This window comes from Vulpes lagopus, chromosome 3, assembly GCF_018345385.1.
Source record: "Vulpes lagopus strain Blue_001 chromosome 3, ASM1834538v1, whole genome shotgun sequence".
Lineage (NCBI taxonomy): Eukaryota > Metazoa > Chordata > Mammalia > Carnivora > Canidae > Vulpes > Vulpes lagopus.
In genome coordinates, this window is record NC_054826.1 from 64,706,669 (window position 1) to 64,724,189 (window position 17,521).

At 40.6% G+C, this 17,521-nt stretch overlaps 1 protein-coding gene across 3 annotated transcripts in view; it reads left to right on the forward strand.

Annotated features, from left to right (window-relative positions):
* Nucleotides 1-14,034: 14,034 nt before the first annotated feature.
* P4HA1 (prolyl 4-hydroxylase subunit alpha 1) overlaps nt 14,035-17,521 on the forward strand; it is a 77,067-nt gene continuing 73,580 nt past the window's right edge. For 2 of the 3 annotated variants that reach the window (XM_041748182.1, XM_041748181.1), the window contains exon 1: nt 14,035-14,781. The gene's annotated coding sequence lies outside the window, so the exon portion shown is untranslated. The remainder of the gene's footprint in view (nt 14,782-17,521) is intronic. The other variant, XM_041748180.1, reaches the window with a different exon arrangement.

Sequence of the window (17,521 nt, forward strand, 5' to 3'; positions counted from 1 at the left end):
GCCACGCAGGCACCCTGAAAGTAACGATGTATTTAAAGATGTGTGTTTATTAATTCACTGAACAGATATTTATTGAAAATCTGTCATATGCCAAGCATGCTAGAATTGAGGTTACAAGGATGAATAACATACCATCTCTGCCATCAAAAATTAATTATTCATATATATGTGTGTGTGTATGATGTGTGTGTATGAGAGAGAGCAAGTTAGCATGCAAGCATATGAGACAACGGCTCATTTAGTCAGTCTTTAGCCACTTAAGGGAATGGACAAGGATGAAATGTGTACCTGAAAAAAAAAAAAAAAAAAGAAATGTGTACCTGAATAAACTTGGAGAGAAATTACTTCATTCTACTGGCAGGTTTTTTTTTTTAAGATTTTATTTATTTATTCATGAGACACATAGGCAGAGGGAGCAGCAGGCTCCCTCTGGGGAGCCTGATGCAGGACTCGATCCCAGGATCCTAGGACCAGGCCCTGAGCCAAAGGCAGACACTCAACAACTGAGCCACTCAGGTGCCTATCTGCTAGCAAGTTTATGATTAGATGGTGTCTCATTACATGTGGGACAAGAAAAATATTTTAGCAAATGGGTGGGAAGGGGTTTGTGTGAGGGTCCCTTAAATAACTTTCAAAGAGCCACTTTGAAAGAGCCCTATCTGCATAGCCAGTGGTGCTATAAACATTGTGGGAGGTCCTTAACCTTTCTCTTCAGGAGCAAAGTACAAAAGGTTTCCTTCTCCTCTACCTTCCCAAATATCCAATGATGCTTGACACACTAGTGAATGGAACCAAGACCATACTCAGCTAAAAGACAAGATAAAACAGAAAAATTATGGTATACTAAGTTAAAAATTAATTTGAGTGCATGATTGTATTAACATAAGGCAGTCACTAGACTGACTGGGTTTCTATTTCCTGTTAATTGAACTCTTATTCTCTTTGCTTTTGCTCCTCAAGCCCCTTATTTATTTTTAATTTTTTATTTAAATCAATTAATTAATGTATAATGTATTATTGATTTCCGAGATAGTGGTCAGTGATACACAAGTCTTAAACAACATCCAGTGCTCATTATATTACATGCCCTCCTTAATGTCCATCAGCCACCTACCCCAACTGCCCACCCCTCACCCCCCCCCCCAGTGACCCTCAGTTTGTTTCCTATGATTAAGAGTCTCTGATGGGGGATCCCTGGGTGGCGCAGCGGTTTGGCACCTGCCTTTGGCCCAGGACATGATCCTGGAGACCCGGGATCAAATCCCACGTCCGGCTCTCGGTGCATGGAGCCTGCTTCTTCCTCTGTCTGTGTCTCTGCCTCTCTCTCTCTGTGACTATCATAAATAAATAAAAATAAATCTTAAAAAAAAATAAAAATAAATAAAAGAGTCTCTGATGGTTTGTCTCCCTCTCTGATTTTGTCTTGTTTTATTTTTTCCTCTCTTCCCCTATGATTCTCTGTTTTGTTTCTTAAATTCCATGTATGAGTGAGATCATGTGATAATTGTCTTCCTCTGATTTACTTTACTTAGCAAATACCCTCTAGTTCTATCCACATTGTTGCAAATGCCAAGATTTCAGTTTTTGATGGTTGAATAGTATTCCGTTGTGTATATATACCGCATCTTCTTTATCCACTCATCTGTGGATGGACATCTGGACTCTTTCCATAGTTTGGCTACTGTGGACATTGCTGCTATAAACATTAACAACCCCCTTTTTAAAATGACTGTGAACAATTTCACTGTAATCACTAGAAGTTCCATCAGAAAATTGGCAGAAGTTAATAAAAATTACCAGTTTCAGGGCACCTGGGGGACTCAATCAGTTAAGCACCTGCCTTCGGCTCAAGTCATGATCCCAGGGTCCTGGGACAGAGCCCCACATTGGGCTCTCTGCTCAGCAGGAAGCCTATTTCTCCCTCTTCCTCTGCCTGCTGCTCTGTTTCTTGTACTCCCTCTCCCTCTCTCTTTGTCAAATAAATAAAATCTTCTGAAAAATTTACCAGTTTTATTATCAGTTAAAAAATCTGGCAAGAGACTTTCAGTAATGAAGTATGACTATAGTTAAATAACTTTCACTTCTCTAGTGTCTTGTATAGTTTCATCTTTACCCCACTATCTAAAGAGTTTCTGAGTATTAGAAAAAATGTATATTGTATATTATTATACTCCCAAAGCAAGTGTAATTTTTTCTGTTACTTTATCTGGTTATTTTGCTTCTCTAAGATTCAGTTGGAGATATTCCTAAATCTCTAATATTTTATAACATAAGTATTATCCAGATATATAATCATTATATTTTCAATGTTGGGTGAAAAGAATTTAGATATTTCCCCATGATTTACATTATCCATACTCTCTTTATTCCTACATTACAATGGAAGCTTGGGAGGTAGCTGTTATCAGTTATCTGTTGTAACAATAATGCTTCATAACAAACAATCACAAAATCATAGGCATTTACAAGTGTTTATTATTCACACACTTGGAGTGGTTGGGGAGGTGATCCTGCTGATCTTGGTTAAGCTCATTTATATGCCTAGGAGTGATACACTGTTATATAATCTAAAATGGTCTTGCCTAGGACAGTGAAGGTACATTGGCTCTGCTCCATATGTCTCTCATTTGCTAGTAACTAACATGGGCACATTCTCTTGATGATGATGGCAGAAGGTAAAAGCAAACGTGGAAATATGCAAGCCCCACAAGAGATCACTCTGACTTCTGATACCAACTACAAGTTTTAGGGCTTCCCAAAACCATTCTCAGTTTTTTTTTTTAATTTTTTAAAAAATTTTTTATTTATGATAGTCACACACAGAGAGAGAGAGGGGCAGAGACACAGGCAGCGGGAGAAGCAGGCTCCATGCACCGGGAGCCCGACGTGGGATTCGATCCTGGGTCTCCAGGATCGCGCCCTGGGCCAAAGGCAGGCGCTAAAACGTTGTGCCACCCAGGGATCCCCCATTCTCAGTTTTGGTAGAAGGACTCACAGAGCTTACTGAAAGCTATTACACTCATGATTATTGCTTAGTAAAGGGAAAGGATACAGATTAAAATCAGCCAAGGGGAGAAGCACATAAGGTAGAATCTGGGGTACCAAAAGTGGAGCTCCCATTGTTCTCTCTCCATACAGAATGCATTACTTTTACAGCATCAGTGAGTGACAATACATATAGGATGTTGCTGACCAGAGAAACCCACTTGAGCATTGGTGTCCAGAGTTTCTACTGGGGCTTGAAAAGCCCCAAAGCCCCCATTGTAAATCACAAATGCTGGGGTTGTGTCGACAACCCCTTTCATACTATTGGGTATGGCCAATCCCCATCCTAAATTACATTGTTAGATTACCCAGCATGCCCCCAAACCTCCAGGCAAACAAAGACACTCCTGTCAGTCATGAGATGACCTCCCAGAAACCAAGGGCAAAAGCCAGACCTCATTTTGGGCAAGGTAAATTTTTTTAAGACATAGGTATGAATACAGGAAGTAAGGAAGAATTAGGACTATTAGTGCAACCAACCAAACACAGTAGCTCTATTAAAAGTATTCCTGCAATTGGTATAGGATATCAAACAGTGTTATTTAACTTTAGGATTGACTTAAGAACTGACATTAACCACAAACTAATTATAGATGCTATAAATAAGCTTCCTCTTTACCCCTTGTATCCATTAGGATTAGAACTCATCACTCCATAATTTTTGGAAAGTCATTGAAACAGATCTAAAACTCATCAACTTTGCTTCTATGATTAAAAAAACCCAACAAGACAAAACCTCATACATACTATACTAGACAGTATCCAATGATGATTGCTCCTATCAATATAGTACTTCATGCTTTTCCAAGAATTTTCAAAACAACTCTCTTGATTGGTTCTCATAATGTTTTTGTGTGGTTGGTAGGGCAAATATTATTATGGACAGTTGGTGGATGAAGCTTAGGGCAGCCTTCTATACTATTAATGATGGACTAGAACCTGGGCTCACTAATTCTACCAGTGCTCCTTCTAGATCAAAGTTTTTCTTCCTACCATATCCTGTAATTCTGTGACTGAATGAATTCCAGGTCCTAAACTCTGAGTCTTGCTTCACCAAATAAAGTTGAGATTTCTGGCATTTTCGCCTGGTTTGTTAGAGCTTTTGACAAGTTCATTAGGTGGAAGAATGCATGGACTAGCCAAGCTCTACAAATCTTTCAGACAGCTAAGTCAGATGCCGTTTGTTTATAAACAAAAGCATTTTTCTGAAATGTAACTTGTTTTCAATAAAATAAATTTTTTAATTTGTAAATATTTCCTATGCTTGATAGAATAGCTGTTAGACATTCCCCTGCAAGCTATAGCACTTGAAAATATGTAATATTTAGGACTCAAGTTATTTATATTCAGAGAGTGATACATTGCTAAGAAAAGATACCAGAAAATGAGAAAGGAGTAACTGGAATCTGATATAGCTGTCATGCGATTCATAAATTGTTCACAACCAAAATTAATACATAAGGATGCCTTATTCACCAATATATTTCCAATGCTAGATATAATGCCTAGAATATTGTAAGTGCTCAATCAATGTTTGTTGATTGAATGAATGAATAAGTGAATAACTAAAATAGGCTTCCTTATTACAACAAACTGATCCAAATAGAGTGAAGACAAAAGTTGTTTGGTAAAATGTAGTAGTCTTCTGACATGATTGTTTTTCTCTTGGAAAATAAGTACACCTCCTTTGGGAATTAGAAATTTGGTTCAAAACAAGAAAACAGCTGAGAGCTGAATTGGAGCCTTCTCTAAAACAACTCTTAATACCGGTGCTAGAGTACTATGTCAGTTAAGATGTGTTTGGTTACTTGCAAAGGAGATTTGAGAAAATTCAAATTTAATTTCCTTAAACAAAAAGTGAATTTATTAATTTGCATAGCTAAAACATCCAACTATAATTTGGGCCTCAGATACTATTTGATTAAGATTTTACTCAGTCTGTCTTAGCTCTGACCTATTTCATGTATTGGCTTGTCCTCAAGTTGGCTTTCATCATGGTAGACAAAGGGCTGCCAGAGATCTTAAGGCTGTTTACTTTTTTGCTACTATCCAGAGAGTATGTCTACCCTCAGCCATGAAACAAAAGTATTGGTCTTCACTCTATTTGGATCAATTTAAACTACAAAGCCCCATTTTCTGGACTCCTGACCAAACAATTCCTGGGTCAAAGAAACGTCATGAATTGTTTAGAACGCGTGTTAAGTGACCATCCCTAGTCACTGTGGCAAGACAGATTATCACTTTATTGATGTGAATCAGGCCTATCAGGATGAGGAGCCACCCCTGATTTTGGAGTAGATAAATTTCTTGGATATGCAATTTGATTTTATTAATTTTGGAATGTATTGTGTTATTATCTCTGCAAATATTTCTAAAGGCCCATTTCCATTCTCTTCCCTTTCTGGGACTCCAACTACACATATGTAGGATTTTTGTTACTGTCCCACAGCTAATTTTGTTGTTGTTCTTTTTTTTTTTTTTTTCACTTTTTTTCTCTTTGTATGCTGACATCCCCTACTTTTCAAAAGTTTGTGTAACACCACTTTGCTTTTATGAAAGACCTACATCAGTACCATCAGTACCTGTACTGAGAGATATCAGAAGAGGATTTTCGCTTTTACCAAAAAAAAGACAAAAAGCAAAAATAGTCTTCAGTGTTTGTTTTGCAGTGAGCTATTATAGAGGCAATATGCCTCAAGCAGAGAGAGTAGCACTGCCAGGCTCCTTCCCTAGGAGCTACACTCAACTTATCAGTACCAAGCCACCATAACTTTACACTGTATCTGTGAGTATCTTTGCTCTGTATCTAAGATTTATTTTGTGCATTTGTTAGCAAGATGTGTCTTAAGGTATCAGAAGAGCCTAAGAGAGGTTATTTTTTTTTGGTCTGGGAGTGTTAGACAAATTAATGGTGATTGCTTCTTTACTTTTAGCTTAGAGAAATGTTCACAGAAATGCTCTACTTTCGGATAGGTGGTGAAACCTGTATTGGTTCAGATAACTTGATCTTCTTTTCTCAGCTGTGTTGAGTACACTGATAAATCTATCAAAAGAATTATTCATCTCTGAATATCATGGGATTTTTTTCCCTTAGCACTTGGTTTGACTTGTTCTTATAATTTTCATCTATCTACTGAAATTCCTCATTTGTTCATGCATTTTGTCCACTTTTTTTCACTAGTTTGAAGTTCTTATCTGATAGTTCCAATATCAGGCTCATTTCTGAGTCCATTTCTGTTAACCACTTTGTCTCTTGACAATGGAATTTTTGTTTTTGTGTCTCATGATTTTCTAATGAATGCTGGACATTATGTGTAGAAAAGTACTATTTTCTGGTAAGTAGTATCCACACCTCTTCAATGAGCTCACCATTTCTGTCAGGTTGTCTGTGTACATCACGTGCTTCAAATTCATTTAGCAGGAAGATCCTGTTTCCTTGTGCTTAGCATGGGGGCTAGTGTGCCAGTTTCTCTGTGTTCCTGCTTCCCTCTGGGTTTTCAACTGCCCCTGCATTCTTATGCCACAGAGGGGTTCTCTCTCTCCTCATTCAGCATTAAGCTGGGTTTGTGATGGAGGTGTTTGCGTCCTAGTCCAGTCTCAGTCCTAGGGAGGTTCTGTGTGCCTGGGCCTTGGGAAGTGGGACTTCTTCAGTCTCCTTTTAGTGGAAGCTAACTCAGCCTTTTATCTACACTTGGTCTTGGGCAAGTTTCCTGCTCCTCCCTCAGCAATAGTGGATCTCAGTTTGTTATCAGTGTAGGATCCAGGGTCTGAGAAAATTTCCTGCCTCCTCTGCAAAGATACTTCTATACTTACCCAATCCAAAGGGGTCTTTGTGCCCTGGGGGCCAACATGTTTGCTACCCCTATCCAGTGGCTTATGGCTTCTGCTTCATAGGATAGAAGAGTCTGAGGAAAAAGGGTCTGGGAAGTTTTTTGGCCAATTCCTAGCAGCTGCCAATTACCTCCCTTATGTCTGCAACATTTGGGGTTCTCTGTGATCACCTCCCTTGCCCCTAATAATTCATCTGAGCATCACTAAGCTTGTGGGAAATACTTGGAATTACAATCTCCCTTTGTGTCTGAGGCTCCCAACTGACTAACTAGCATACACATGACATTTAACAACTCATTCAACTTTCTGTTATTTCTCACTCTGTCAAAACTGTGTGGCCCATTTTTCCTTGGTTGCCTTGCAACCTCAGCTGTCTGATATGCTCAAGAAAATGTATGACTTTACAGATTATGTGGCTTTTTTGTCATTGTGGGAGAAAAAATTCTTGGCATTTTTTTTTTTTTTAACATCCCAAGCAGAAATAGAAGTTACACCTAAACTGAAATGCTGGGCAATTTGGAAAGTCTTAATAATGTTGGCAAAGTGGGGGATGAATTCCAAGTAGGCAGGACACAGTGTCCATTTCAGGTACAAACATAATCAATAAATGCAATTCTGGTAACAAGTTTTTTTAAAAAAATATTCTATTTGTTTATTCATGAGAGTCACAGAAAGAAAGAGGGAGAGAGAGAGAGAGGCAGAAGCAGGCTCCATGCAGGGAGCACAGTGTGGGACTCGATCCCGGGACTCCAGGATCATGCTCTGGGCTGGAAGGCAGATGCCCAACCCCTAAGCCACCCAGGCGTCCCAAAGTTTGACTTCGTTTAGGCAGTATAGAGGTTGAGATAGACAAGGTAATGCTGAAGTTATAAATAACTAAGTTTTAGTGAGTTAACATAATAGATGTTTGTTTTCCACTCAAGCTACATATGTAGATTGTCAAGACAGTACAGAGTTTGAGGCTTTGTTTATTGTAGGAACTCAGAGATCTGGATTGATAAAGGCTTCATCTTGAAACGGGCTTTCATGGTAACTACAGTACTTGGGAGGGACTGTGATGAATCACATTTTGACTTTCAAACATGTCACTTTCATTGTCCAAAGCAAATTAGTTGGCCACAACTAACTTTAAAGAAGGTATAGAAGAGCAGACTGTATGGGAAAAGTCCTAGAAATATTTGGTGAACAGTACTAATGAATACCATGGAGAGATAGCCTTGCCTTGCCAACCAACAGTAGAAAGACATGTGCAGTTAATGTGCAGCTGACTCAAATTTAGCATAATTAAATCTAAAGACATCACAGATTGGGACACCTGTGATGGTGTCCAGCGGTTGAATGGCTTCAACCTTCAGCCCAGAGCATGGTCCTAGAGTCCCGGAATCGAGTCCCACGTTGGGCTCCCTCTGTAGAGCCTGCTTCTCCCTCTGCCTGTGTCTCTGCCTCTCTCTCTCTCTCTCTCTCTCTCTCATTCTGGATAAATAAATAAAAAATCTGAAAAAAAAAAAAGAACTGCAAGTAGAAAGAAAGGAGTTTAGTTTTTATATAAGGTTTCATTGTGATAGGAAATCTGCTTTATATTGACAAACTGACTATTAATTGGCAGGATAAGTTTGAAACCTGTGATAGCCCCTGTCATTTCAAATCTAATAAGATTCAAAATCAAACTCTTCAACTGCTCTGCAAAGTAAGCTCACTTCCCCAACTTCTTTATTTTGGTTGTTGATACCATTATTATGATCAGCTTTCCAAACTAGAGACCATGGCACATTTTTTGTGTGTAACTAATATGTTTTGCTATACCAGCTTGAGGGTACAATATACACATGCCTTTTGCTTATTAAAATTAAAGGTCTTGGGGTGCCTGGGTGGCTCAGTGGTTGAGCGCCTGCCTTTGGCTCAGGTCGTGGTCCCGGGGTCCTGGGATCAAGTCCCGCATCAGGCTCCCCGCAGGGAACCTACTTGTCTCTCTGCCTGTGTCTCTGCCTCTCTCTGTGTGTCTCTCATAAATAAATAATGGGGATCCCTGGGTGGCTCAGCGGTTTAGCGCCTGCCTTCAGCTCAGGGCATGATCCTGGAATCCGGGGATTGAGTCCCGCCTTGGGCTCCCTGAATGGAGCCTGCTTCTTTCTCCCTCTGCCTGTGTCTCTCCCTCTCTCTATCTGTCTCTGTGTCTCTCATGAATAAATAAATAAATAATCTTCAAAAAATAAATAAAATTAAAAAAATAAAATTACTTTAAACGTCTTAATGCTTCTGTCCTGTTTACTGAGAGGTCTTTCTTCCTCTCTAGAGTTCTCTCAGATAATTCCCATGATTTCAAGAATGCTTATCCTGAGTAAGGGGTCAGTCCTAATTACTATATTCACTTCTAGGACAGAATGTTAGGAAATCTACTCAGACCCTTGTGAAATGTCATTGTCTTCAGATATTGTTTCAGTCATGGTCATATAAGTGATGAGTGTATTAGTTTCTTATTGCTTGTATAATGTTATCACCAACTTGATGGCTTAAATACAAACTTATTATCTTACAGTTTTGTGGATTAGAATTTTGCCTCATGTTTCATTGGGTTAATATCAAAAGTGTCGACAGTGTTGTGTTCCCTTCTAATTGTCCTAGAGAAGAATTCTTGCCTTTTCCAGTTTCTAGAGGCCTCCCACATTCCTTGGCTCCTAGTCCCCACTCCATCTTCAAATCAGCAATGTAGCAAATATCTCACTTTGCTTCCACCTCACATCCTCTTTCTCTGACCACAGCTAGGAAAGGTTTTCAGCTTTAAAGGATCATTTAATTAAGTTGTGCCTACCTGGAAAATCCAGACTAATCTCCCCATATAAAGATCCTTAATTATATCTGCAAAGTTATTTTGCCAGGTAAAGTAACATAGTCACAGGTGCAAGGGAGTAGGATGTGGACATCTCGGAGGGGACATTATTCTGCCTGCCATGGTGAATATCTCTATTGAGGCCACATGACATAGGTAGTCTCACTACCCCACTGCAGCTACTTTCCTCAATGCCATGGTGATAGGATGTTAGTAACTGGAATGGTTTCCAGTTTCAGTGGCATTCATCTCTTGACTTTTGTGTTCCTACTCATGATTAAACAGAAAGTTTCTATCGCTCCTAGTCCCAAGACTCATCCCCGTGTCTAGTGACATGGAAAACTCATATTCTTTTTTTCTTTTAAAGATTTTATTTATTTATTTATGAGAGACACATATAGAGAAGGAGGCAGAGACATAGGCAGAGGGAGAAGCAGGCTACATGCAGGGAGCCCCATGTGGGAGTCAATCCCCAGACTCCTGGATGACACCCTGAGCCAAAGGCAGACACTCAATTGCTGAGCCACCCAGGCATCCTGGAAAACTCATATTCTTACATTGCATTTTCTTTTGTGAAAGGTAAATAACATGCTATTGCCTCATTATTTAAAATATTTCAATGCCTTCTCATTGTACTTGTACGCATGGGCCCTACATAATCTAGCCTTTGCATATTGATCACCTGGTTTCTCCCTTGCTTATGGAACTACAAGTACACTAAATTTCTTTTAGCTTCTCAAATGCATCAAGCTTTTTCCTGTCACATGCTCCTCACACATGCCATTCTCTCTCTTTAGAATGCTCTTGTTCACACATTTCATCTGGCCAATTCAAGTCTCAGTTTATATTTCATTTCTTCAGTGACACTTTCCTTGTGTTATCTATCTAAATTATGTCCATACTGTTATCCTTTTCTACAGAACCTTATTTTCTTTTATTATAATTACTATTTATTTATTTAGTGTATTTTTGGTTTCCTTCAAAGGCCTCCAAGTTATATGACAGCAGGAATCATATATCACTCTAGCCAATAAGATTATAAACTCTTTAAGAGACTAATTAAAGTTTGATCTTCCACAGCCCAGAAGGCAGCGTCTTGGACACTGTTGGTAGGCGTTCCATAAATATTTATTCAATGAATCTTGGACTACAGATCTACACTCCACTTTCTTTCTCTTCTAAGTCACATAGCATAATATTCTAAAACATTGCTTCCATCATCTTAATCCCCTGCTGAAAAACATGTCCACTATTACCTCTGTTAGCAAATTCAACTTTATTATTTCTCCTCTCAAATAAAGTATGTAGTATTTTATAATCCTCACAACACAATTCAGTACTTATCTATTCTCTCAAATGATTTCTAGTTATTTCATATGTGTGAATGCAAGTTGATTAAAACTGCCTTCAATAAGTCTACATTTTCTATTTTGGCTTCCCCTTTTCTTGGAAGAAGCTATCATTCAAACTGTGAAATAAAAAATTGATTTATTACTTTGTATGTGTAGAAGCACTATACTTGTGTGGTCCTAGTCTCTCTGTTGATCGTATATGGTATTTTGTGAAATGTGGAGTTCGGTTATTGACTGACTTTCAAAATGGGAGTGGGTTGGGTTGACGTCAGCTCTGGAAGCATAATTACTCTAGTGGAGAGACTGTTTACAATTGGCTGATTTTCAGAGATATGTTCACAAGAGTAAAGCTGTTGCTGTTTGGTTAACTTAAAAAGTGGGAAGCTGTCACTGACTGGCTGGTTTTTTTAGAGGCTTCTTCACAGCGTTGAGTCACCACCATTGATCTATTAATTGAGTTGAAAATTACTTCTGTTCATTAGTTGTTACCATAGCTACACAATCATCTTTTCCTAAAAATATGGGACTTTTAATATTTTCTTCAAGAATTATTTATTAATTGATGAACCCATTCAACTTTTTCAGATGTGAGAAGAAATCAGGGGTTTATGGTATGGCCAGAACAGTTCTGTTCTAATGTTTGGCCTTTCTTTTCTTTTTTTTTTTTTCTTTTTTTTTTTTAATGTTTGGCCTTTCAAAGGGTAGTCGTATCATTCTTTTTCTCTCTGCAAGGTATCTCTCATTTTCATTCTAACTAAGCAGGGATGATCAGGTTCAGCAGTCATATATAAAAATTGATGTGAAATGCCCTTTTTGGGCAACCAAACGATATTGATAGGTACAGGCTAGACATTTCTTTCAGCTTCACAACTGATTACTGATAATGTCATGTAAATTTTTAGGATTGTTGTTACGTTTGGAAGAATCTCAAATAAAATTGTTTGATATGACTGAAAAGAGTTCAGGGCACATTAGGTTTCTTTAAACTGATAATACTCTAACAAGCTTGTTGTGGATATCCTTATTTAATTCTAATAGAAAAGAACTTCCTTTTATAGGTAAGCATTGACAAGCATTAAATCTTTCATTAAAATTTTACACATTCAGGGGCACCTGACTGGCTCAGTTAGTAGAGCATGTGACTCTTGACCCTGGGGTTGTGGGTTCGAGGTTGGTGCTGATAGGTAGAGATTACTTACAATTTTTTTTACACATCCAGTAATTAGAAGGATATCCCACAGATTAGCTCTAGGCTCCCTAAGTTTTGTGTCTGCTCCACTATATATATTTTCTTGGTGGTAGAACATAGGACACATTCAAATAGCTACTAAGTGGCCCTTCACCTTTGTTTTATAATGATGGGTGGGTTGGCACAATGGGTGGTAGGAGTATTCTTGGATGCCATTCCTACACTGGGACAGCTGGCAATATTTTAACTATGCATAGAAGTGACTGTGAGTTACAAAAATATATCCCACTAAACTCAAACCAAATGTATTCTAACTCAACTTCCTTCAGCTAAATTTAAAAAATGCCTGCTAGCCACTCCTACACCACTGGACAAGGGGAAGTGTGACAGAGGAGAAATCAGTGAAGAAAGAATTTGCGGTCTAAATATCGCAGTCAAAATTTTTTGTGAACTGTGTGAATATACTGCTAGGGCCCCTTCCAGGGCCTTGGAAAAAGCTAGTGCAAATGAAGTCCCCTGAAGCTGAAACCTTCTTAGCTATGCATTAAATCTGCCTTGGGGTCTGGGGCCATTTTATTTATAGGGCAGATTGTCAATTTTCAGTCAGCTCATTTAGGACCAGTGTATAGGTTGATTACAGTTCCATCTGAGGCAAAGATTTGCCTCTTGTGTTAAAGGGCTTTCTGCTTTGTTTAGACTAAGAAGTTCTCAAATTCTTTGGTTTCATGACCATTTCACTCCTAAAAAAGTATTGAGGACTCCAAAAAACTTTTTATGTGGATCATATCTGTCAATATTATCAGTAATAAGAGTTAAACATGTAAGATATTTATTAATTCATTTAAAAACGTAAACAAATCTGTTACATGTTAACATAATTAACATTTTTTAAATGAAATAGAACTATTCTTTCAAAGCAAAAAGCATTTAGTAAGAAGAGTGGCATTACATTTCTGTAAATCTCTATGTCTGGCTTAATAGAATTCTTATATCTGCTTCTGCCTTCAATCTGTTTCGGTATCACTGAAAATGTAGTCTCTGGAAAAGTCCAGTCTTCGTATGAACTAATTTTGATCCCCAACTAAACTTTGAGAACTGCTGAGTTGACATCATTATACCTACTTTCTGGGATGCCTACAGCTTTCAAAATACCCACTCTCTCTATATTTATATAATCAACTCCACCTTCTAGATAAGAGGGAAATGTTTAAATATTGCTATGCTTTTTTGCATACAAGAAAAACTTCAGAAACAATTAAAAAAATATTTTGTTTATTCATTCATGAGAGACACAGAGACAGAGGCAGAGGGAGAAGCTGCGGGGAACCCGACGTGGGACTCTATCAGGGGTTCGGGGTTCACGACCTGAGCCAAAGGAAGACGCTCAACCACTCAGCCACCCAGGCGCCCCCAGAAACAACAATTTTTTTTTGTGTGTGTGTGTGAAACAACAATTTTTAATGAATCACGAGTCTTAGAGAAGTCATTTTTCCCTTTTACTGACAAGGGTAAAAGCATCTCCTTCACTGTCTCCTTTCTGATAGCAAGGCTTTGTTCTTTGAGGAATACAACGGCAAAGGCAAACGTTAGACCAAGACCAAAAACAACGCTGGGCGTCTTACATGGTCTAGGGATACCATCTAATATTTACCAAGTCCCTTCTGCGTGCTAGGCATGTACTAAGTGCTTCACATGCATTTTCGCATTTAATTCTCCCAGCATTCCTGAGGTACCTACCATCATTCCCATTTTACAGATGAGAAAACTGAGATAAAGAGAGGTTAATGCCCTTCGTTTTACAGGGCTGAGCCGGAAACTACATTAAAAAAAAAAAATCTATCTCCGGAGCGCAATTACCTACTGATACAATATAAAGGTGGACAGTAGAGGTGAAAAAGGGAGGTTAGTAAAGGAAATAGCCTCAGGGGTAAGATAGCTGAGGTACCAAGAGAGGATGCACTGTATTATTTTTCACCCGAGGCTTCTTTTCTGCGTCATTTTCTACGCTCCCCTGTTCCTCTTTCCATATCTTAGTTATCTAACTGCAGGTGGTTTGGACGCCCAGGCCTCGGGCTGAGGTTGAAATTAACGCGTTCAAACAACCTGCGGAAAACGAGCGAAGCAAACCAGAGGTAGCGAAGGAGACCGCGGCGTGGCGAGGACCCTGCGCACGCGCAGCACATACCAGGCCCGCCTGCCCCCCCTCGCCCCCCCGCCCCTCCCCGCTCCGCCCGAGATTCCCCGGCTGGGCTGGTGGGGAGGCCGGGTGTGGGCCGCGGGCGCCGAGCAGAGGGAGGCGCGGGCTGGGCGCCTGCGCAGTGGCCCGGGCGCTGGTGTGATCGAGCTCACGTAGCGAGGGCTGCAGTCGCCTCCTCCCCAGCGGCGCCGTCGCAGCCTAGAGGTTATAAAAGGGCTAACTGGCTCCCTCTGCTGCCCAGTCGCGCCGCCAGCGGGCTGAGGGAAGGGCGCAGGTATCCGGCCCGAGAGCAGGCTACAGCGAACTGAAGAGCGTGCCGCCCTCCCGTGCCCACTCCCAGGTGAGACGCTCCCCGGGACCCTGGAGTCTGCGCCTCAGGCCTTAGCACGCCGTGGCCCTTCTCGGACAGCGGTGGCGGCCGGGTCCCTGCTCGCTCCGATGGGATGGCTTGGGGGCGGAGGGTTCTCCAGTTGACCCTCACAGCGGCTGCTGCCCTTTTTTTTTTTTCCCCTGGAGACCTGGCCCCGCGCCCCCTGGCCGCCCCACAGGTCCTTCTGCCGGTCGCCGCGCTCCCCTTCTCCCGCCTCCTTGCCTGGTCGGCGCCCCCGGCCGTTGAGGCAGCGGCAGCCTCCTTCCCCGCCCTGAGGACCAGGACTTTCTTGAATATTCCTCGCTTCCCCGGGAGGGCTCTCAGCCTGTGGAGTTTTTCCGAGCTGCTCTCCTACCTGGTCCTCTCCTACCAGAGCTGGGGCGGGGGCGGGGGGCACGCGAGGGCGGGGCGTGGGTTTTCGGCCTCCGCCGCCTCAGATGGTTAGCATGTGGCGGAGCGGAGAGCGGGCTCTACAGCCCCGGGTCGGGAGCTGGAGCCCTCGAGGCGTTGCGCCCTCATCGGAAAGTCGTCCGGTCTGAGGAGCGGACGGACCCATAGCCGGAGAAGTTGGGGCTTGGCTCATCTGTTGCGCGCAGCGGCGCTGCTGGGGGCTGCGAGTTTCGGGCTGCTGCGTGGAGGAAGGCGGCTGTCAGATGGCCCGGTCGTCGGGGAAGCTCCTCTTCCTTCCTCCTTCCACGACTTTTTTTTTTTTTTTTTTTTTTAAAGGCACACGAGCTTCACCCCCCCCTTCTCTTTCAGCAGAGAGTTTGCTGCTTTTAAAAGTCCCCATCAGTAAAAACGAGTTCCGTGGTTGTGTGAGAACTTCGAATTGCATCGCACAAATGCCGCCCCCCCAACCCCCGCCACCGCGCCCCAGACGTATGTTTACTTAAGGGGAAGGAAGGATGATACTCCTTCTCCCATTTGTAGGAGACTGTTTCTCTCCTGAATACTCGAATGTGTGAAAGTTCAGTTTTTTTTTTTTAGACAACTCACAGGCGTTCCGGAGAGGGAATTCTCTCCTGGAATTCTGTGCACTGTTTGCTTTAAGAAAGGGATGGAGAAGCGAGCCGTCCTTTTAAGAATTGATCAGAGAGGCCACCGAGGGTTGCCAATTTCAACTTAACTGTTTATGGTTTCTCAGAGAGCGGCGGCTCTTGGACTTTCCCTTGGAAAGCGCTCGGAAGGGATGAAACAGCCCCTATGTGAGTGGGGGAGGGGAAAAGACGTGGCAGCAGTGTCCTTTCATCAGGTTTGCTCCTTTAAAAAAAATAAAATAAAAGTTTCTGGCAAGAGACGTATTTCCCCTTTTAGGTTTAGATGTGCGAATAGCCTTATGAATGAGGCTAGTCTTTTTCTAAAATAATCAGATGGAATAGTAGGAACACTAGAATTTAATTTATAAGACATTTTGAAGGGATTTTTCTGATCGAGTTTCTAGAGAGAAGATGGATACCTTAAGCAGGGAATAGTCAAGAAGCTGAAAGTGAACAATCTTTAATATGTGTTGCCTTCATTTGAAATTTAAATAGACCTTGCATGGTTTTTTTTTTTTTCTTTAACTAACTTTTGGCTTCTAGCCTGTGAATAGAATTTCGGAATCATAAGTAGGAATCTCAAATTTTTACCTCTTTCTTTCTGTGGGAAGCATAGGCTTTATCACTTACCTTTAAGCGCCAGGTCAGTTTTAATTTTGAAACATTATGCCTCAAGTCCTGCCAGTATTTTAAAAAGCTGATGGTAGATGCTTCTTACAGATTTAATGTAGACTAACTAGGAAAAGGACTACTTTGTCTCTTTTTAGATGAGATAATGCAGTTTCCTTTGACATCTTAAAATGAATTTTATTTCGAAGTACTTAAAGTAATAACTTTGGTAAGCAGATAATTACATTGGCCATTTTATTGCCTTGGTAACTAAGGTAGTAAAACAGTTAAAAGAAATACATACACCTTTTAATTACTGCAGAAAAATTTAGTGTGAAAGACTATTGAAGAAAGAAAGCTTTATACCACTTAGGTGGTCCAGGTTGTTGCAGGTGAATCTTGGCTTTCTGATAGTGAGATGCTAACCTTTTCTAATATTGCAGAGTGGGTTGCATACTGACTGACAAGCAGCATCTTTCATAAGGTGATGAAGTTCAAACTCCTGCTTTTATTCCAGGGATGTAGCAAGAGTTACTCCAGGGCCTCAGTGGTAAAGCTGTGAACCTTCCATTTCTGTGGAAGGAATGCCTTATTTACTTAGCAATTAATTACCAACTGGGATATAATTACTGCTTTTATATTTGAGAAGTGTACCCTGAGATACATAGTAGCAGTTCTCAACTTATTTTGAGGTCATGAAATCCACTGAAAATCTGATAGGAGGTGTGTGGGTCCTGAGTCAGAAAATGGAAGTACATGTGCATGGAGTGTTATGTACCATTTACAGATACTCCCCTCCCTCAACCTTACACATCTGTTAACTATTATAAGGATAAAAAAATAAAAGATATATAAAGTTAATCTTTAAATACATCTAGGTATCTTGAAGCAGTATTTCTTGAATATTTCTGAAAACGGAACTGAGCTATAAGTCTAACTGGATTTGAATATATAGATGACAGTAATAAGCTATTGCTGAAAGGGTTTCAGCAAAGGTTAATAGGTTGGTGGGAGAATTGTTGAATTGCTGAATTGTCTAGGCAATCATATGTGGTATTGCTCCC